We start from the raw sequence: 23731 nt of genomic DNA, 5'->3' as shown, positions 1-23731 counted from the left end.
TACAAATGCATATCCTGATAGCAGTTCATTTTTTCAGTTGGATGAATTCCCAAAGTGATTCCTTGTTGAATTTGATATGGAGTTCCACTGGCTGAAAGATTGAAAATACTACAAAAAGGTGGTGGTTTTGGTGTTTTGTTTTGTTTCTGCTCCAGTAGTGTAGAAACTCAGAGACCCTTAGACATCCAGGAAATGGTTCATATTTATCTTAATCTGTTTCCCACAAATGGAAGGCATCCCAAGTCCATTTGTGGGATGAATGTAAGAGTCTTCTGCTAACTTTACAGAGGATGGACAAGGCTCAGAGAGGCTACCAGAAACACTGACCATAGAACAGCCAACAACAAATGGGCTGCTAAGATCTGTGCATGAGAGTCTCCAATGCTCTTGAAATAGATGTGGATACCAATGTAGCAATGGCCCTGAGCTGATCTAACCCAGCAGATAAAGTAACCATTTAGTTAATATGTAACTTTAAATGAATTGTATATACATTTCAGCCTCAATGTTTTATATATATATGATGTAAATTTCTTTCACATACAAATTGCTATTTGGAAACCATATTCCTTTGAGGCAATTCTATTTGCACTTCTGGCTCAGCCTTTCCCTGTGGTCACATGATAGGCTTCTTGATTCTTGTTTAGTCAGCTTTGGACAGGTGATACTCTGGGCAGTTTGAGTTCACAGAAGGGGAGACTGGGGCAAGAGGAGGTGACATGGAGGTGGCAGGTGAACTTAGGTCTGACCATACTGAGAGCAATTCTTTCCTGTGTGGCCAAAGTCACGGATTTGTTCCCTTCCTTGGCTTCATCATTTCTTATTCAAAAAGATCTCTTGGGGAAGAAAGCCTCCAACAGAATATCCCAACACAAAGGAACTCTGGGTACCTGGGAAAGGCAATGGTGATTCAGCAGAGTGTTGAGAAATATCACTTCCTGTCCTTGCTGGAAATTTAGGGGCCCTTGATTCATCCCTAAAATATTAGGCCTGCTGCTGGGAGAGCATGTCCTGCTGCACTTCGATCATTTAAGGGATCTGCATTTAATCTTAGAGCACTTGGGAAGAGGTGGAGTGAAGGAAGGCTGGGAGAGCCAGAGATAGCAAAGCCCTATCGGAAACGGATCTCCAGAATCTATGCTCTTGGTTGCACACAACCATTTGACTGCTTTTATTCTAGTCACTTTCATAGAATAAGCTAGTACCTACTTGCAAGCAGCTAAATCAATCATAAGGGTACAGGAAAAAGGGAAGAAGAAGCCCCAAAACAGATTGGAGGAGTAGCAGTTCTTCAAATGTCGCTCAGCAAGCATGCACACAGGAGAATCAGAATAGGCCTGGGTACCACCTACCATAACCACATAACCAAAACCCAAAGCAAGCAAAGGAAAAATAACTGTCATGTGACTCTGTTGTTTTCCCTGTAGAAACAGAGATCAGGAGAGACAGAGGTTCTTTTTCTTCCTTCCTTTCTTTCTTTCTTTCTTTCTTTCTTTCTTTCTTTCTTTCTTTCTTTCTCTTCCCTTTAATTAACTAGTAAAAGCTTTTGCTAGGCTTTAAATAGTTCCTCAAGAGAACTGCTGAGCCAGAAGTTGAAAGGAGCTGTCTGTCCCTCCCCTCCTGTAGGAGGAATGCACTCTGTGTTCTAAAAGAAGGTACCATTTACCTATCTGGAACATTTCCAGCACTGGGACTATTTAATTGTTTAATGGGAAATGTTCCAGTTCAAGTCGATTTTTCCTTGATATCAGTGGAGTCTTTCCAAGAGGGAAAGTCTCAGGACAGAACAAATTCTCAGTCTTGGGTAAGAGCTGCAGATGTGAACTTTTAATTATTCTACTTGACATGTCTCTTCAGGTTCTGTCATCTATCCAGCTGTTCAAAACTGTAAGTTAGGCTATAATCCTAGCTACTCAGGAGGATGAGATCTCAGTGTCATGGCTCCATTTCAGCCCCAGCTGAAAAGTCCACTAGATTCTTACCTCCAATTAACCACCAGAAAAATGAAAATGGAGCTGTGGCCCAAAAGTAAATAGAGTGCTATCTTTGAACAAAAAGGCTCAGAGACAGTGCCAAGGCCCTGAGTTCAAGCTCCACAACTGAAAAAAAAAAAGATATCTTAGGGCAATCATAACAGTACATATTTAGTTCTAGCTACCTAGGAGGTGAGGAGAATCAGAGTTCAGGCTAGTCCACGTAAACATTTAGAGAGATAGCCATCTCAATAAATAAGATGAACCTGATGGTTCATAGCTGGAATTCGAGCTACAGAGGAGGTGAAAGTAATGGATGGTACTGCAGGACTGGCCTTGAACAAGAAAACCAGGAGATATTATCTGAAAGATCATTAAAAATGAAAATGACAGGGGCTGTGGCCCAAGTGGTAGAAGCCTAGTAAGCATCCTGAGTGCAAGCCCTAGAACCATGAGAAGGATAATGTGACATACAAATAGAGCAATGTGTCAAGTACAGACATATGCCTCTAACTCTAAATCTCTGTATATTTAATTGACCAACAGTTACATTTGTATCTGCATCTTCGGCAGTAAGGAATGTATATACTTCCCTGTCAAGATTTGTCATCTGTAGAGACAAAATGTCGTCTGTGGAGTCACTGGAATTATTCTTTTATGTGTTCGCCTTTGATAATTTGTGTGAATGGCTGTGTATTCCGAATTTGCAACCCAAATATATTGGAGCCTGGATCTCCAGTATGGGAGTCTGTAAGTTCACTTGGCCCTTGGATCTTGGAAGAGGGGAGAGTTCAAGGGACATCACAGTGAAACAGGATATGCCTTTAACCCACCATCACTGTGCCAGTACAAGCAAGGTGAGAGGAACAGACAGAAGTAGAGTCTCATGAGGGAGACAGGCTATGAAACAAGGTAGTCAGGCTGAACTGTTGTACAAAGTTACTTTAGTAAATGTACAGAAACCTGGCATGTATCTTTGTGTAGAGAGTGGGGTGGTACAGCACAATAGCACACATGAGACCCTACCTAGGCTCAATCCTCAGCAATACAAAACAGAAATAAAAAAGAAAGCCAACAAATCAAACAAGAAAACCCACAGTAAACTGGAAGAGACAAAAGAAGATGCCTCCCTGCAATTCCCAGAGGTGAAGGAGCCCTGCTGGCACCTTATTTTGGATTTCTTCATCCTAATGAAATTGTTGGCTCACTCGTCCCTGTGGTGCTAGATGCAGTTCTGGAGGGCTGTGATGGGAGGATGGTAAATTTAAGGCCAGACTGGGCTACAGAGTGAGACTTGTGTCTCAAGGAAATGAAGCAAAAAGGTGCTGTTTTCTTAGATCTCCCTGGTGTAGTATTTGGCTGTGGTTGTCGTAGAAAACAAAATTTAGAGCATGGACTGCAGCTAGTAGCAATACCTGCATTACCATGCCACAAGAGTCATAATGCTTTTATAACAAATTGGTTATGGGGTGGGAATGTGGGTTGGCAGTAGAGTGCTTGCCTAACATGCATGAAGCTATGGGTTTGATTCCCCAGAATCACATAAACAACAAAAAACCAGGTAGTGGCACTCTGCTTCAAATGGTAGAGTGCTATCCTTGAGTGAAAGGAGCTCAGGGACAGTGTCCAGGACCTGAGTTCAAGCTCCAGAACTGGCAAAAAAAAAAAGAAAGAAAGAAAAAGAAAAAGAAAAAATAATTCTTTAAGGGATAGGAGTAGTAACTCAGTGGGTGGGTAGAACAATTTCCTAGTCTTCATTTAAATTCAATTATCTTTCAAATGTAGGTGCCTTGTCCTTAGGGTCAGTGTGGCAGTTATGATTCATAAGAGCCTCAAGAATATTTCTGGGAGCTGGACACCGGTGACTCTCACCTGTCATCCTAGCTACTTCGGAAGCTGAGATCTGACTGATGATAGTTCAAATCCAGCTCAGATAGGAAAGTCTGTGAGACTTTTATCTCCAATTAACCACCAAAAGGCTAAGAGTAAATGTATGAGTCAAGTTGTAGAGGAGCACTAGCCTTGAACAAAAAAGCCAAAGGGGAGACAAGGTCCAGTGTTCAAGTTCTCTAAACAACCTACTCCACTACACACACAAAGAATAGTTCTGGATTGAGCCACAGCTAGCGATGGAACCACTTTGCTCACAGCACCCTCTGCTTCCTTTTGCTTCTTGCGAGTTTTCCTGACAGGTTCCACACAATCCAGACAAAGCGGACAGGTGGCCTTGGTAGGATCCGTTCAAGCAGATGATCAGTAACCTCCCTCGACCATGTTCCTGGAGAATTCTCTTTTGTGCTCCCCCCTTCCCCTGCCAAACCCTGCAGTTCTTGTTTATTTCTTATTTCTTTATTATTTCTTAACAGATTTTTTCCAAGATTCACAGCTCTATAGATCACTAACATATAAAAGAAAAACATTTTTTAAGGGACAGCGATAAGCCTCTTATTTTGCCAAGTGAAACCATCTGTGTCTTCTGATCATTATTTCACACAGAAAAGTGGTGGATATTTCTTCCACAAAGGCAGCATGGGAGGAAGCTGGACAGCACAGGATATTTGTGACCTCAGGCATGTGCCTCCACCACGGGCATAGCATCAGTTTATGGATTCGCATCTTAAAACCATCGACGGAGAGAATATTACTGCTCATCTTATTTTCTAGCACCCACCAAAGCACTGGCAATTTGAGATGAATATACCAGAGTTGAAAACTATTACCTCTCTGCCGGACACTAAAGAGCTCAGGAGCTAAGGCTCCATTTAACTCATCACTGCATCCATAGCTCCAGGAAAATGTCCAGCACGTGAGTGTTTCAGTAAACATTTGTTCACAGAAAGAAAGAGCCTCAGATGAATAACTGTGGATGTTGTAATCATTTCCTTCCTTGACACCATGTCATTAGCTACTCAAAAAAAAAAAAACCTATCCCTTTCATCACTCTGAGATATTTTCTTCCCTCTGCTTCTGGGTCTCATTTTAAAATGTTTAGCTTAACTACTAAAGAATAACTAGGAGAAGGGGAAGAAGAAGAAGAAGAAGAAGAAGAAGAAGAAGAAGAAGAAGAAGAAGAAGAAGAAGAAGAAGAAGAAGAACAGGAGGAGGAGGAGGAGGAGGAGGAGGAGGAAGAACAAGAATAAAAAATAAGAGTATAAAGCTTGGCATCCATAGCTCACACTCAGGAGACTGAGATTTGAAATGAGAATTTCAAAGTGAACCCAGACAGGAAAGTCTGTAATGCTCTTATCTCCAATCAACTACCAAAAGCTTTGAAGTACTGCTGTGACTAAGATAGTTGAGTATTGGCCTTGAGTACAAAAGCTAAAGGGCGGCACTCAGGCACTGAGTTCAAGCCCGCAAAAAATAAGGAGAAAAGGAGAAGAGATGGTAGTGGGAAAGGAAGAGAGATGGCCAGTGAGAAAGCATTAGCAAGGGCTCAAAGATAAGATTAATCCAAGATACAGCATAAACACTCTCCAATAATCAGAAGGAGTTTTTGGAATACAGAACTCACAATACTCAGAAAAAATGTGACTGTTTCAGAAGATGTTTTATGATGGCAATTATGATATTTAAAAAAACTCACCCAGATATGTCAATATGATTAGGAACACACATTAATAGAACATAGGCGGTTCCTTCCAGATCCCAAATTAGAACACTGGAAAACAGATGCTGACCTTAGCCATTCGAAAGGTCACACAGCAACAAAGAATGTGACCAAGCCAAGAAATAGATGTTGGAAGGGCCCCTGTGGTCAGCCTTAGCTGAACTTGGCTACATGAGTCCTTTTTCAGCTCTGGAAGCTGCTAATGTGTGTCTATATGGTTATTTGTATTCTTGGTCCTTCCTTTCTTTTTCCCTCTGCGCACCTAGAGAGAAGACTCTACCATTTCTTCCCTTTATCTCTGGGCTTTATTAGCTCCCCAAAGACTATGGTTCTTTTCCTACCTGAAAAGCTTCCATCTCTACATTTCTTCTCTCTTTTCATCTCTTCTCTCCCTTCCTCCCCACTCTTCTCCCTTTCACAGCTTTTCCCTTCCCCTCCCTCCTTTTCCCTCCTCCCCTTCCCTTTTTACCTTCTTTTTCTTCCCCTCGCGTTCATTTCCGTTTCCTTTCTTTTGATTCTGGGATCAAACCCAGATCATTCTTTTATTTTTCACTTTTTACCTATTCTATTTTAAGTCTTTCTAAAAGTGTGTTCCTGTCCTTACTCATGTCTACCCACTCCTTAATCCCCAGCACGTGGGAGTTTGAAAATAGCATAGGCCCTTGATAACTCCCTGATTATCAGATTCAGAGACCTTTTCTGCCTCCTATTTCTCTTGCTCTGTCTGGTCTGTCTGTAGCTGTTCTTCATCTCTTTCTAAAAAATACCATTCTTCCATGATACCCTGGTTTATATTTTTTACTTCTCAGCCTGGTCTGTGTCTGCATTCACTTTTTTCCTTCAATAACTTTAACGTTTACTTAGAGTCTTTGAATGACCGTGTCTACTTCAATGGCTGTATTTGATTCCTTTGTGCAAAAGACTTTCATGTTCTCTCAAGTCTCAGATACATGTGCAACCCAAAGTTTATAGGTCGATGTAAATATAGTTATGAGTATGTATAGAGATGTGGATATAGAAATATATCTTACAGGAGTTTTCAATCCGTCTCTCCATTACCCGAGCTTTGTTTACTGCAATTGCACCAAAGCTGTCTTGAACCTTCACAGGCCTTGGTACTCACACTTATCCATTCCTTTCTATCTTTAATTCCCCACTTTTAATATATTTTTTGTTGGTCATGGGGCTTGAACTCTGGGCCTGGGTGTTGCCCCCAAGTTCTTCAACTCAAGGCTAGCACTCTACCACTTTGAGCTACAGCTCCACTTTTCTACTTTTAATATTTGTCAGGAATGGTAATATCCCTTTCACCCATACCCAGACCCCTAGTGCCTGGCTTTATAAGTATAACCTGTCCCACTGCCTTTATTCAGTTTGTGCCCTCGTTTGATTTTTGAGAAAAAAAAAGGCACTGAATGAGCAACCTGAGGAGGTGGCCAGTCATATGTTTTATAGCAAATGAAATACAATTCATACTGTTTTAGATACAAAAAAACCTCCATGAAATAAAACATTCATGCCCTCATTAATTTCTGTGTTAATTCGAGCATCTGAGTCACTTTTAGATAAAGCTGTAAAATCAGGCAGGGATGACTCTACAACATAATCACACTCTAGTTATCTGAGCCCAAACGATATCATCTTACATTTCTTTAAAATCACTCAGCTTCTAGCTGTGAGGGGTCAGGTGGTAGGAATGGGGGAAGCAGACATGGGATGCTTTCTTCTTTCATGTGCTCTCTTCAGATCCAGTATATACTGGATATATATATATATATATATGCATATCTTATGGAACATCACTTTACCCATTTCTACCAATAACTCCTAAGTACTATTATTCTAATTTGGCTCAATAAGAGAAATATAGAGCTCAGGTGCTGGTGAATAACACTTGTAATATTAGCTACTTAGGAGGTCATGATCTGAGGATTATAGTTCCCCAAGCCTGGGGAAAAATGTCTGTGAGACTTTTCTCCAGTTAACTAGTAAAGTCAGAAGTAAATCATATGGCTGAAGTGAGTACTTGAGTTGAGCAGAAAGAAAAGCAAGAGAAGAGACCCTGAGTTCAAGTTCCAGTATTAGGAGGGAGGGAGGGAAGGAGGGGGGGAGAGAGAGAGAGAGAAACTATATAAGGACACTTAGCAAGCAAAAGGGTAGAGATGGGATTTAAGCATGCATCCTAAATGCAGGTTGACATTTATTTCTGGAATGTTACAGCAGCTCTTTAAATCCTATCATCTGTACACATCATCCATCAGTCTGGATATTCCACAAGGAAAGCCTTTTGATCATAACTGTGTATTCCTCCTTGAACAAGGATCAGCCATGGGAACCCTAGTGCCCTGCGGGGGCTTTGACTGAGCACAGGAATTAAAGGAACGATGTCAGCATAAACCCTCTCATTATCTTATTGTTTATCTTACATCTAAGAAAAGACACTGCCCGTCTTACAGAAATTTGGTTGAAGGATAGGAATGATGGCCTGTAGTGACAGTGCTTATTTTAATGCTTCCTGGTATCCTTTAGCTACCCTCTTGGAATATAGCCTTTTGATCTGTTCCCTTAAGCTAGCCAAAGACAAAGTCTGACTTGTAAATGTGGAAGATGCTGAGCTCCCGTGGCTCACACCTGTCATAGGTGGCTAGGATCTGAAGATCTTAGTTCAAAGCCTGCCTAGGCAGAAAAGTCTATGAGACTCTCATCACCAATTCATCAGAGAAGAATCTGTGGCTCAAGTGGTAGAGCACTAGCCTTGAACAAAGTTTGCTCAGGGGTAGCACCCAGACTTTGAGTGTAAGCCCTTGGACCAGAAGAGAGAGAGGAAAAAGTGAAGGATGAGAAAAACATCTTGAATTTAATCATATCTGTTGGTTAAACTCATTCCTCACCCCATGATGGCATTGGAATTTTAATTATTCAACATCCAAATATTAAATATATCACTGCATGAGCATTTTTTTTATCCATCACCCAGTATCTACTTGATGGAACCAGCAACTAGCTCTTTCAAATGTGTTTGGATATCGAGCTTGGATCTCCTGGCATGGAAAGCAAGAGAATGAAATCATGAATATCCATCTCTGTCTTCAGAATGTTCTGAAAAGCAACAGAAAGCAGGAAATGAAGGACTCACCTATGTCTAGATGTCCTGTTGTCCCCTTCCTTTGCCCTTCAACTAAGAACAGTGGTGCATCAATCAATTCTATTAGGGGTACATGAGGATAAAAATCACTATCAGTGAAAACAAATAATTCTATAAATACGGAGACTGATGAATCGCTGTCAGCTTCCTCATGGGACATTGAGGTGACAGTTGCCCAGCTCGATTCATCCATGTGCAGGTGGAATAGGGCACTGGGGTCATACAACTGTTGAATTAGGAGGCTGCCAGTTCTGTATGGGTTGTTTCAGTCTTCAGTCTGGGTATATTAGGAAGGCCAATTTTAACTGCAGATCCACACTACCATCTCTAACTCAACACCTACAGCAATAAACCTCTAATTATTTGTTTGTTTTAATCCGTGTGTCATCTACTCCATTGATTCTCAGTTCCAAGGAGAGGAGTGAAGAGATATGATTACCTGCAATGTCCCTAGCTCAAGCCTCGTAGGAATTCCACGCAGCCTGGTATTGTCTTCGTTTTGCAATTGTGAAAACTGAGCCTGAAAGCATTTAAGTCATTCACCTACTTTCCTTTGCCTAGTCAACAGAATAAAACAGGAATTAAAACCTAAGTGTGTTCAACTCCAAAGCCTGTGCATTCAAGCACTGAATTACAATGTTGCTGTTGTATAACCCCGGGTGATTTCAGAGTTAAGGTCCTGTTGTCTAGACCTTACCACTAGCAGTCTGGAGGGATAGGTTCTGATAGTGGAATTTACAGCAAGGACCAACCACAGTGATTCTAATCTACAACTTCCAGACACTTGACACTAAGTAAATGGCAGTACCTAACCCTCAGTGCATTTACACAGGAGGATGTCACGTGATAAGCTCAGCTCTCCATCTCACAAATAGTTGTCATATTGTGGTTCAATAATTCTCAGTGATCTGACATTCTTGGAACAGGTCATCTCTCTCTCTCTCTCTTTTTTTTCTGGTCTGAATGTTTGCTACAGATTTCTGATGTTGCTTTCTGTAAGTCCAGAGGTGTGGCTACGACTTAACCAGTGTGAGCCCTCCCAAGCAACCCTACGCAGCTTAGCACAAATGGACCTCCAATCCAACATTAATTTCCTGTCTTCCCATCTGAGGGCTCCTGATAAGCAGTTGTCTGGCTAAGGACAGAAGGCAGAATCAGGCCCTGGTCTTAGCAAATCACCACTTTGTTCCTCCCTGCCAGAGATCTTCCATGGAGCAGCGGTTGCTGGGAGCTCAGAGTGTCCTCCTGGAGTAGTTTTCAAACAGAAGGTTTGGCTCTCCCTCTCTCCACCTCCATCCCACTCCCAGCAACTGCTGGCACCTCTGCTACCCAGCCATCTACCTCTGCACAGATTCTCAATGCATTATTTAAAAATATGTCCTCCCACATCAGACAGGGAAATGAAATGTTTCCCTATTTCAATTATTTCCTTATCTGAAGCACAGAAATGAAAAACAGCTCTACTTATGAGACAGACAGACAGACAGACTGACAGAGAGAACCAGAGAACCAGTGGCTAATGTCTTTAGTCCTAGCTATGCAAGAGAATGAAATCTGAGGGCCACAGTTCAAAGTTAGCCCAGGTAAGAAAGTTCAAGAAACTCATTTACAATTAACTGTCACAGAAGTGGAAATGTAGCTCAAGTGGTACAGCAAACAGCAGCAGCAACAACAAAACAAGAATAACCATAAGGCCCTCATATCAGGTCTCAGTACCAGTACAAAAAATAAAAGGAAGAAGAGAAAGTTTTGAATTTTTGAATTTAATAGCAGTGAAGCCGAAGGCTTTTGTGTAAATACTAGAATTCAGCAAGTTAATTGCTTATTGGGAAGAAATAATTATGGGCTTTACATGTGCTTTTCCTTCCTATACTTCCATCCACGTAAGAAAAAACAAAAATCATTGCTGAGTAAGCATGGAATAAGTTGTGATTTCTGATTCATGGAGGAAGATTAAATAGAGACCTCAAGAGCTGATTTATATGTAGACATTATAAGGCGTGTGTGTGTGTGTGTGTGTGTGTGTGTGTGTGTGTGTGTGTTCCAAGCACACTTGCCAGTACTGGTGCTTGAGTTCAGGGCCTAGAAGCTATTCTTTAGCTCCTTTTCAGTCTTTGCTGGTGCTCTACAACTAAACTCACAGCTCTTCTTATAGAAGTTTTGGTAGCTCATTGGAGATAAGAATCTCATGGACTTTCCTACCCAGGCTGGCTTTAAATATTTACCTTCACATCCAGAGCAGCTAGGATTATAGGCAGAAACTATCAGCCCCTGACTTGTGAATGTATATATGTTCCTCACAAATAGTATGCTTATCAGGCAAAATGTGGCACTCTAAGACTAGCATAGGAAACCACTCTGTTTCATTATACCCTTCCATTTACTTATGCTTTACAAATACATTCAGTCTTTTTCCTTCCTTGAAAATAGCATCTTCCGAATTGTGCATAATCTTAAAGTATCCATTACCATTGAAAAATATGCAGAAATTCTCAGATGTTGCAGTAGAAGACAATGTTGAGCAAGATTTGGGTCTGAATTATCCTTCACTCTTGAAAAAAGACAAAGTATTTTGAATGAACTGGAAGATGTTCATTATCCCTCTACAACATCAGTAGCTCTGAGGAAATTACCTTGATGTCTAGGACTCAGAGTTTCTTTTCTTTACAACGCTTATGTGGCCACTGGCTTCAAATTTGAAGACAAAACTAAATCCCCAACAAACACTCATATTTCTAGAACACAAACTTGACACAGTGGCCACTAGTTACCTCAGATTGTATGTCTGAATAATTGTATTTCATGACTTCATAGGTGACCAATGCACATATCCAAAAGAAGCAGGGATAAGATAGGAAACCATCAGTTTATATACAACATTACAAGCAAGAAAATATAAATCAGGAAGATACAAACAGTCCAGTTAAGAAGGCCACCCAGAGCTGGGCACAGTGGTTCAAGCCTGTAATCCTAGTTACTCAGGAGGCTGAGATCTGAGGATCATGCTTCAAAGCTAGCCGGGGTACAAAAGGAGCAGAGACTCTTCTTATCTCCAATTAATCTCTAGAAAACAGGAAGTGAGGCTTGGCTCAAGGGTAGGGTGGTAGCCTTGAACTGAAGAACTCAGGAACAGCACCCAGGCTGAGCTCAAGCCCCATGATCCACAAATAAATATATACATACATACATACATACATACATACATACATACATACATACATAAAATAAAGCCACCCAGGACAAATTTTATGACGGATTGTCCTTGAAAATCATTATACCTTTATTTTAATACTTTAATCCAGTTAGAACTTAGAGTAGGATAGGGGTTATAACACAAGTAGATGCCATGTACAAAATTCACAGTCTCTACACACACCCCTAAAAAACCTAACTATTCAAACCTTTCCTCATAAGATGAAATGCACGTGTCTTTTAGAGGTTGTTCTGCTTATTGGATAACCTTCTGTATTTCTTTTGCTTCCTATCCAGACAGAAGACCCACTTCCTACATCAGACAGAAGACCCAGGGACACAGTCAGGATGGTGATCCAGATCTAGTGGCTTACGTCTATAATCCAGGGTACTTATGAAAAAGAGATCTGAAAGGTTGTGATTTGAGGCCAGACCCAGGGAAAGGTGACAAATACCACATTTCAACAAACAAGCTGTGTATGAGGGCACATGCTCCAGGTAGAAGGATTACTGTGAAAGCAAAAATACAATGCCTTATTACCACAGTGAATGTAGATAAAGAGGGACTTAGGGCATGACTCAAGTGGTAGAATATCTGTCCAGCAAAATGGTGGCTGAGTTTCAATCCCTGTATTGACCAAAACAAAGAAACCTAAAGCAAAACAAAACCTAAAAGCTTCAGTTTGGAGTTCAGGCCCCCAGTTCAAGGCACTCATTTTTCTGATATCCATGGGTGGTGATCATTTTATGAAGTCCAACTTCTGATGAGAACTCTGAACTCATGTGTACCCTGGGAAAAACCATAATCTCACAAAGCTTCTTTTACTCATCTCTAAGAAGAGAGGAGGGAGGCCTGAATGCCTGCCAGCCTCCTTCCACCCCTAATGTACAAAAGTCAAACCCAAACCATCTTTTTTATTCTACTCTAGTGTCCTGCCATCAACCATCAGCCAAGCTCTCTTAACCAAACAAAGCCTCCCTAGAAATATTAACACGAGAGGTCAATATATTGAGCTATGTGGCCTTTTCCCATTCAGAGAATATTTCATATTTTATGTTCCTACACTGAGAAATGTGTGTTCCATGCCAATCTACAGCAAATGGCATAGAGAGGCAAGAATGAGAAGCCAGAGAAAAGCCTGTCATCTGATAAGGCTTTTAAAATGGCAAACTCAAGATGACCAGTGTATGACAGACTCAAGGATGAATGTCATGACCTGTCATAGGTCCTTCTGGTCATTTTCAGCACTCACCAGAATCACTGCAAATCTTGTGGCAGCAAACACTGAAAACTTCAGAGCAGAAATGGCAATGGTGAGAGGTTTCATTAGGTATGGAGGAGCAGTTGAGGTGTTTGCAATACAAACAAAGGAACAAACACTTAGCTAGCGCCATGCCCTGTGTGGTAAGGAAGGTGAGGTCCATGAAAGGTGGAAGAGTGGAACTGGGGGAAAATACAAAGACATGTGAGAAGGGAATCAGATATTCTGGAAACTATAATACTGAAAGTTTGGCCTCATTTGTTGAACTCTGAGCAAGGCATGGAATGTCCATGCAGAGGGGAGAAGGTGGGATGCAGCAGAGAAAAGGAGGTACTGTTCAAAGCAGAGTACACACACTCACAACCTGGTTTTAGCTCTTATTGATTATGATTAGGACCAGTGATGATCTCCAAGCCTCAGTTTCATGGTATATAATATAAACTAGTAACTATAATAGAGTCCTGTGATGAGTTGAAAGGTTTAAATGAGATGTCACAAGACATTTCTGCTCACGTGAAAGGCAAATGGACCTCAGTCCTTGATTTTTCCTGGCTAGAAGAATGTTTTGTCTGATAAGGGCAGTGTGTTTAGTGTAAGGATAGGTGGTAGATCTTGTCCTCTTTTCTTGGTTATTCTTGGTGGCATTCTCTTACTCATTGATTAAGTTACAGCTGGAGGCTCCATCCTTTTACTAACCTCAATGATGTTGAGGAGATAAATGCACTTAATTAACCCAAACCTAATGCTCTCTAAACTCTATAAAAGGAAGAAGCCGTCTTACTCTTGAAAGGGGCTAAATGAAGTCATGCTGTATGATGCAGCGCATGCAAAATTCTGTAAGTATCCCACTGTATGATTATTAGTTCATCGAGTTTTCTATTGCCGGCATGGTGAAGACAGAGTTTGGAAGATTCACAAGAAGTGAAATATATCACACAGTGTTAAAATGTGAGGAAAATGCCTTACCTTTTGTATCTTAGGTACAGATCCAAGAAAGAGACAGTAAGGACAGAAGATAAGCTATGAACAGAAGCAATGACAGGCTTAGATTTGACCCTTTGGAACATGCTGCAGACCAGAATAATAGCTGTAACCTCACCTACTCAGGAGGTTGAAATCAGGAAGATAAAGGATCAAAGCCAGCTGGAAAAGAAAATTCAGTGAGACTTCATATCCAATCAGCCAGCAAAATAAAAGGATAGGCTGGAGATGTGGTTCATATGGTAAAATTACTAGCAAAACCAATGGATCAACCAGCAAACTAACTAAACAAAGAACCACCAAAAAATCTCACAATAAAAAGGAAAACCAAATATGCATCATGTGAGCAATCTCTAAATTATGTCCTTATGCTGACAGAAGATGGCATGGAAAGGTATCTAGAATGGTGTTAGATAGGCCCCTAGCCTAACTCATGGATCCTTCTTTGTCTTTCTTTCTGAACTTTTACTTCCTGGTCCCCAGAGAGATTGTTTGACTATTTCACTTGGAAATATTTCTTTTTGTTAAAAAAAAAGCAATCATGCAATCTGATGTTAATACTAACTGGTAATAGAGAACATTTACTGCGTACTTGTGGCATGCCAGACAGATTTGGGAATATTTCTGCTAGAAACTTTCATAATACAGGTAAATCACAAAGCAAGGTGATTCTGATCCACCATCTATGTACCAGATAAATTCTATAAACTATGATGCACTTTTTGTACCTAAAATGTATTTATACTTTAAAGAAAAAAAATGAGAGGGACTAGACTCAGCTGTGAGTTGAAACTAGGCAATAAAGACAGAGACTAAGCTGGGCTACAGATCACAAAAGAGAGTCCCCCATATCCATGGTTCTCAGCCCTGGCTTCACATGAAAATCATCTCGGACTGTAAGCCTGCATGTGCCCAGACAGGCTCTGCTCCTACCAATCAAATCAAAATCCCTTGGCCAGAACTTTGAGTGCCACTCTGCATTTGTTCATGCTTTCCCAATTCTCCCAAGAGATTTCTATGGATAACCAAGAGCTAACAGAGACTCTGCTCTATTCCATCCATTGCACCAGCACACAGGCCCCATTTCATGAGAGATTAGGTGAAAGATCACAAAATGGGGAGCCTACAAGTACGTGTTCAGGTCCCTTAGGCTATGTCTCTGGAGAATACTGAGAAGATGAAAAAGGCAAGACAAGAACAATACAATGTCTAGCCATCATGGCTCCTGTCACAACACTATTAAAAATGCATGGGGAATGAATGGAAGACTCTGGAAGAAGGGCCATGAAATCAAAGCCGTCATTTGAATAAGAAGCCATGAGATCTAGAATTATGCCAGGGTTTTCATTTGCCTTTGCTGAAATCAGGGTATAGAACATAACAGATTAGGTTGATACTGTTCATTTTGAAGCATGAACATTGATTTAGGGAACTTTCACATAATCTATAAGACAAACACTTAGGGTTCCAGATTTCTTCTTTAAATTTTTTTTTTTTTGTCATTGGTCGTGGGCCTTGAACTCCAGGCCTGTGTACTGTTCCTAAGCTCTTCAGCTCAAGGCTAGTACCCTACCACTTGAACTCCAGGCCTGTGTACTGTTCCTAAGCTCTTCAGCTCAAGGCTAGTACCCTAACACTTGAACTCCAGGCCTGTGTACTGTTCCTAAGCTCTTCAGCTCCAGGCTAGTACCCTACCACTTGAACTCCAGGCCTGTGTACTGTTCCTAAGCTCTTCAGCTCAAGGCTAGTACCCTACCACTTGAACTCCAGGCCTGTGTACTGTTCCTAAGCTCTTCAGCTCCAGGCTAGTACCCTACCACTTGAACTCCAGGCCTGTGTACTGTTCCTAAGCTCTTCAGCTCAAGGCTAGTACCCTACCACTTGAACTCCAGGCCTGTGTACTGTTCCTAAGCTCTTCAGCTCCAGGCTAGTACCCTACCACTTGAACTCCAGGCCTGTGTACTGTTCCTAAGCTCTTCAGCTCCAGGCTAGTACCCTACCACTTGAGCTCCAGCACAACTTCCTCTTCTTTACATTTGAATAGCAATTCAGTTCGGTGTTAAAATAGCTAGGTTTGTTGGTATGTGTCTACCACTGGTTAGAAGGTAGGGATGATATTATTTATCTTTATTCATAATTAAGAAGCCAGATAGAGAAGAGTATCCAGAAGAGCATCCAGCTTTCTCAGGCAAAAGCTTGAACCAGGTTATCTCCCTATTTCTTATTCCTTGATCATGTCAATCACGCTTAAGGGTCCACAGAAGCCTGCTTATAACTTCCACTCATTCTATGAGATAACAGAAGAGTACTGGGTCTTCTGGGACTCTAGGAGGATTGGTGCCCATTTCCTCTTTGTAACATCTGGATCAGTCCAACCAACCAATCCCTGGGAGAGTGCATAAGCGATTCTAGAAGATAACAGACATAAGCGAATCCCAGAGCCCATTTCTGACCCTTTGGCATCCACAGCACCTCCTTCTGAACCCACTGAGAAAAAAAAAAAACAAATCTCCTCTTGAGAGCTCCACTCACTCCTGTGATAGAAACTGGGCCTGGCAAGAGGCCCAACACACAGTGATGTTGAGCAAAGTCTGGTCAGGGAAGCCTGCCAGAGTTGCATCTCTGCATCAACACTGCCATCTTCCTGGCATTCAGGTGTGCCTGGCGTCCTTTGGAGGTCAGTTATCGAATGAGCGGATGGTGAGACACTATAGTTTGTTTCAGTAAGAGTGGGAAGATGATGGAGTGGACGGGTGAGTTCAACAGCAAAAAAAAAAAATAAAGATGTTCATAATTCTGATCACATGGTAGCCTATATTTCAGCTCCAGGTGACTTTGACTATATGAACAACAACATAAAAGCTGAGCAGAGCTAATTCATACTGCCCAATATGGATCATTGGGAAGAGGCCACCATCTTTGAAATGCTCTGTAATGACAGGCAGCAGGAAGGTACTGATGGCACAGGACTGCCTTTCACATTGGCCTCAAACATGGCTCCAAGCACTTGGGTACACCTGGACCTCAGCTAGGAACTCTGTCAGGAAATGTCACCACAGCGAACCAGGATGTGAGCAAGAAACAACAAGACACCTCAGAAGCCAAGGCACCCACTGTACAGAGTGCCTGAGCAGCTTGCCTTACATTCCAGAACTCTCTGGAAGGATGTCAGAAGACCTTCCATTCTCAAATGGTATGTGAAAAGTCTGCCTGGACTTTTATGGACAAAAGAGACATGGAGACTTTAAATTCAAACTCCTTTTACGACCACCTCAAGATGTTTGAAACATAAATGAATCAAAATTTAAATATAGTAAAAGACGTTTTAAAAAGGAAGAAGTAGCAGCTTGCATTGCTCTCTGTTTCAAGGACGTATGACTTCTCGCCTCCTGAAGCTAGAGATATGCCTTCAGCACTTACAAGTTCAGGTGTCATGAGCAGAGGAATTTCTGGGCAAGAGGTTTCCTGAGGTTTTAAGATCTCACCCCATAAAGAGTTGTCAGTTCAGCTTACAGTTAACACCCCCACCACAGGAGTCACACTTAGGTTAACAGGCAAGGCAGTGTGTCATCAGATTAAAATCTACATAAATGCTCTGCTACTGCTGACTGAACCACACAAAAAACATAGCTGAGTTTTGTCTTGTACTATTAGTAGTACTTCTGTTGATCTTCTGGGGATGGTGTTTGCTTGCTTTTTGAACCTCTCCGACGCTACTTGTTTTTTTTTTCATCTGTAAACTCATAGAAATGGCATGACCTGTGTGGCATTAGTGGATTGAATGAGATGATGCATTTAGACATCTTTATTTAATAGAAGTCCTGCAGTAGGTGCTTCCTAACACTGGTGAGCACCTGCATTTAGCCCAGCAGAGCTGCTTCTCCTCTCAGCACATATGCATCTTTTGATCATTCGCTGGTGAAAACCCTCCCCTCCCCCACACACTCCCTGATCTGATGGTGATCTCAGTGTTGTCTGAGCAAGTTCTTAAGGGACACTGCCCACACCCTCCCCAAGGGAAAACTAGCCTTCTCTTCCAAAAGCTACCTTAGAGGTCCTGACGTTCTTATCTGCCTCCTGACTCACCAATAAGTCTACTTCCTAGACTCATTCCCAATTCCCCTCCTTCTTGATTTTCAGGCAAAAAGGTGAGATAACAGAGGCTTAAGTCACCTTGGAAGGGTTTCTACAGCTGGTCTATGAGCCCCAGCCCCACCCCCCACCCCCTGCAGCTGCTACATCTGAGCACAGATTGAACAATGTTAATGAAATACCCAATTTCAACTTTTCACTCTCCATTGCTCTTCGAAAGCGTTTATAGGAAAATTCAGGTGGTTCTTTTGAAGGCATGTTGGTGTGAGGACACACACACACACACATGCACACACACACAGAGTAAAAATTCCCCACCCTCTGGTCAGCTTATGTGAGAAGTCATCTTGCTCTGAAATCTGTGCAGCCTGCAATCTATGAAAGCACAGTGGTGAATTACCCAAGAGAATGGCCTTACAGTTTTATAAACTATTTATTAGGCCCGTCCTGGAGAGCGACATCAATATGGTCGTCGGTGAAGCAAAGCAGAAGCTATAAAAATATCATCTATCCCAAACAAGCTTCATAATCAAACAAAGCCTCGTGCTGGCTGGGACAGGTTGTGTTCTAACACATAAGGGCCTTTTCCATCTTTAAAACAGACCGTTAAAACACCAGAACACTTTGGATCACAGAAGTCTAAATCAAAAAGGGGTAGTAGGGGGGAAGAGAGTTCTTTTCTCCAAGAGCAATAATGCCTTTTTCAGCTCCTGGGAAAAGCTTATTGTGACAGAGATGTGCTATTGTTTTGTTTTGTTTCATTGTAGCTTCTCAGTTTCTTCAAAACACTACAAATCTCCTAAAAGTTTGAATTGGCCCCTTCTTTTCTTCAGGAATCCTTTTCTCTTCCTTTACTCAGAATATATGTGGTGACGTGGCTGTTATTTCCTCCAGATAATTTTAGGTTTTGTGCCCCCCCTCCACCTCTGCAGTGAATAAGATGATTGAGTTTCATAAATTTTCCAAAGGAGAAATAATAATAATAATAATAACAATAGTCTGAATTAGGATGATATCAGCTCGGTGCTATGCTTCAATTCCCCACAGCAGAGGAGAATAGAAGGCAGGTCAGCACACTGCTGGCTACTGTGATTAACATTTACAGCTAGTGCCCCTTCAACTGGCTCCAAAGCATGTCTTAATAAACAGCATGCCAAACACCATTGTATTTCTACCTTATTGCATCTGCTACAGGGAGATAATATGTGGACTCCAGGAAAAAGAAAAAAAAAGATGACACTGGGTGAATGAGCTGCAAGAGTTATATAAGGAAGCTAAATCTCTCTCCCTACCACCTGGCATACTGCTTGTGGTTTCTCATCATGATTTCAGAAATCAATCTGCAGATAAAATTCACACACGAGAATATGCTGATGGCCTCCATGGGCTAGGGGAGAAAGATTCTATAGGACAGAAAGAAATAAAAAGGGAATAGAGGCTGTAGGGTAGGGGTGGGGGAGTAAGCAGGGGCAGTGCTCTCACTTGAAGTTGTCCTCCCATGACCATCTGCTCTCTGAAGAATCTAAGAACATAAAGATGCACAACTTAATAAATTACAACTAGGTAGATTATCTTGCAGTCACTTCAGGAGAGTGTTTTTTTCCTACAATAGTTCAATTGCTTTTAGATCCCCAATAGAGAGAAATAGCAAGGGAAGGGAAGGAACAGGATAAAGGGTGAAACCTAACAAACATACCTGAGGAAAGACACTTGGCCCTAAGCTCTTTCTCTGAGTCTTCCCACCCCATCCTGTGTCAGCAACATTGATTTCCTCCCACTGTCCAGTGACCAAGAGTAGTAAAGGGAAGGAAGAGATGGTATCTGTGGTCAAACTTCATTTAATGATTTATAAACAAGCCATTTGGTTTGTTTTCTTCAGGCTTTAAAACCAGAAGGTTGATAATCTCAAAACTCCATGGACTCCTAGGACACACGAATCAATTTCAGTCTGAAAGGTATTCATCCTGATGTGTTCACAACAGATCTTTTTAGAAAGATCTATTATAGGCATGAGCCTGTAATCCTAGCTACCCAGGAGGCAGAGACCCGAGGATGATGGTTCAATGCCAGCCTAGGCACAAAAGGACCTGAGACTCTTATCCCCAACTAACCTCTAGAAGATGTGAAGTGGGGCTTGGTTCAAGGGTAGGGTGGTAGCCTTGCATTGAAGTGCTAGGGACAGTGCCCAGGTCCAAGGGTAGGGTTGTAGCCTTGAGCTGAAGAGCTCAGGGACAGCACCTAGGCCAAGTTCAAGCCACATGACTCACCAGAAAAAGAAAATCTAGATTTTGATTTTTCCCATGTAATTTTTAGTTACAGTCAGTTATTAACTGGCAAATAGCCAAACCTTTAATCTTGATTTATGCATGTGCCTTGGGCAATCAATCCAACAGATTCAAATGAATCAATAAATCTGAGCTCTGGAATCCATGTCATCAAAATGGCCACAGTTAATGACTTAGTAAAGTCAACTAGATTTGTGACTTTCTATTTGTCTCAAAGCACCAAAGTTCAAAGGTGAGATTTGGTACAAGAGAAAACCACAGGTTAATTCCAGTAGCCCTCACCCCTGCCCATAAGGGCTTAGCAAGTCAGTGGGGGGTCTGAGCAAAGAGACATCACTTTAGAAGCTTCTTCCTTACCTTCTCAATAAACACCTTTAAAAATTATCCAGATGGTTTATGTTGAGGAAAAATATTGAAACTGATCTTCTGCTTTCCAACTTTCTCAGTAGCACAGCTGGGTTTTCTATGTGAGAGGAGCTCTGGAATCTCAGTAAGAGCTGCTAGCAGAGAGACTAAGAGGATTTTCCTGGAAGTGGTGGAAAGCAAGGCATCACTCTCCCTTGGAAAAGCCATCACTCTGGGTCCCTGTGGGACTGTCAGTCATGTCCAAAGATTGGGTTTCATCAATGACAACAGCATGAAGCAGGGATCTGCAGAAACCACATGAACAAGAAGCACTTCCATCCATGCTGGGAGGTAAGCTGGACCACAGAGTCAGCAAGCCAGGACGGTGATCACAGTGATCCAACTCCTAGAAAAACCTGTCCTTCCATTGCCTTTCACTGAAACCATTGCTCCTCCTTCGCATCCCTCCTTATCTGGGGAGTGGAGTTCTGATGGATGTTACTCTAAAGAGGATAATGAACTCATGGAGACAAAACATAGTACCAGGGCACGGGTTTTCCAAAGAGAATGTTCCAAACCTAACTTTTTTTTTTTTTTCCATAGGGGAAATATTTTTTGTAATAGTAGTCAGTAAATATTCAGAGTAATGAACATCAAGCTATTGCATAGCTTTAAAAGTTTCTCCATATGTTGGACAAATGTTTCTTAAGAATCTAAATTCCCTCTCCCCTTACCCAGGAAAATATTGGAAACGGCTTCTATTATCTGAGAGACAAAAATCGGATAGTTTCAGAGATGTCACAGAAACTAAGGTAAATATCTTCACACATGGAAGGAAATCTGAAGCTTCGAACTCTACCCAAAGAAGAACTTTAATAAATAGCAATGTAGGTAGGAGAATCATTGTAAGAGGCTGGCCATAGGCAGAAAGAGGAATACTATCTTAAAAAAAAAAAAAAAAAACTGAGCTAAATCAAAAAGCATTGAATCTAGAGCAAATCATGTTGAGTGAGACAAGTCAAGACCTAAGGATCAAAAGGTACATGGTATCCTTAATATGTGGCTATTAAATCTGAAGAGTGCAAGAGCGAGGAATCAATAACTGCATACCCAAAGCTATGGACATGGTAATGGAAATACAAACATAACTATATAGACATAAAAACCTATGACTTTATAGACATAATGTTTTATTTCATAAATTAATATGTTTCTATGACATACAAACCCTTAGCCTAATTGTGAAAAAAAAAAAGCATTGAGAGAATGGCTCAAGTAGTAGAGCATCTGGCCTTGCAAGCCCAAGACTCTTACCTAATCCTTAGTGCAGCCCCAAAGCCAAAAAACACCTCTATTCTGGGCCGGGAGTTTGGCCTAGTGGTTAAAGTGCTTGCCTAGCATGCATGAAGACCCAGGTTCGATTCCTCGGTACCATATACATAGAAAAAAGCCGGAAGTGGTGCTGAGGCTCAAGTGGTAGAGCTCTAGCCTTGAGAAAGTCCAAGGACAGTGCTCAGGCCCTGAGCTCAAGCCCAGGACTGGCAAAAAAACAAAACAAAACAAAAAAAACACCTCTATTCTTAATGTATAAGGAAGTGAAAATCAACAACAAAAAAAATACTGAGTATCTTCAATGAAAAATAATGCATTTTTAAAGCACTCTACTGGGGTTTTTCATTCTGGCTCTTCATTGCCTTCGAGCTGTTTTACAAATCTAGACATTATAGATTTTTGATAGCAAAGGGAAATGGTTCTTGTCAATATACACAGAAATAACTTCTATCTTGTTCAGGTTTGGTTGTACTCACTCCTTTCCATGGAAAACAAAAACACTTGAAAATTGATGTCAATAACTATCTCAAGTTTCTGATTTATGTTTTGAAAGGTGTGTAATATCTACAGTGTTCTCATGAAAAACCACTTAAAATACTTCCCATGGGTTCATTTTATGTACACCCAAATTGTGATTATATGTTTTAGAATTCTCTAAAAGTTATCTTCTAATCAATGAACACAAGTCTCATCTATTTAGCTTAATAAATAACAGAGCCTAGCCTCAGATTGTCATGGAATGTAGAAAAGCACAGGATTGGGAGGAAGGGATGAGTACAGGCCATGTTTTCTCTGTGAATCATACTGAGAGTTGCCTTTAAGTGTATCTGATGATTGATAGTAGCAAAACTCAAAATACACTGGAGTCATGTCTATATTTTATGTTGCCTGAGACTGCAGTGAATCATTTGTGATAAGAACAAAGTTTGTTCCAAGCCCAGGTTCAGTAATTGTTAGACAACCCACATGGGGTCATCCCAACCACCTGAATTTAATAAACCCTCCAGGAGTTGCAGGAAATGGTTCACAACTCTGGAAGCCCATTTGACATCTCATTAATGCTCTCATCATGGAGTTGCTAAAGACAGTACTACACTAACTCTGATGGGACGTACGGTACTTCAATATGCCAAATGCTACAGAAACACCAAGAAACTGATTAATTTAAACCCTCAGAATGTCCCTCTGAGCTTTCATATTCATACCTTAAAACCATATTTGCAACTATGTACATATAAGAACAAGAACTGCCTAATTTGAGAATATTGCTATTGATCAACCCAACCATAGTATATTAAAAATACTTAAACCTGTTTCCATCAATTTAAAAAAATGGTAGAAATTATACCAGTGCAGTAAACTAAATTCACATTAAAATTCTTCTGTCTTATACCATTCATTTTTAGAGGAGTAGATAAACACAGAATGTATGAGAACACACACGACAAATTGGCTTCTCAGAGGTAAAGGCATGAATCACTGTTTGGTATTTGGTGCCCATTATTTTTTCCAGT

This window comes from Megascapheus bottae, chromosome 27 (assembly GCF_031878675.1).
Source record: "Megascapheus bottae isolate mThoBot1 chromosome 27, mThoBot2.hap1, whole genome shotgun sequence".
Taxonomy (NCBI): Eukaryota; Metazoa; Chordata; class Mammalia; order Rodentia; family Geomyidae; genus Megascapheus; species Megascapheus bottae.
This window is presented reverse-complemented; position numbering follows the sequence as displayed.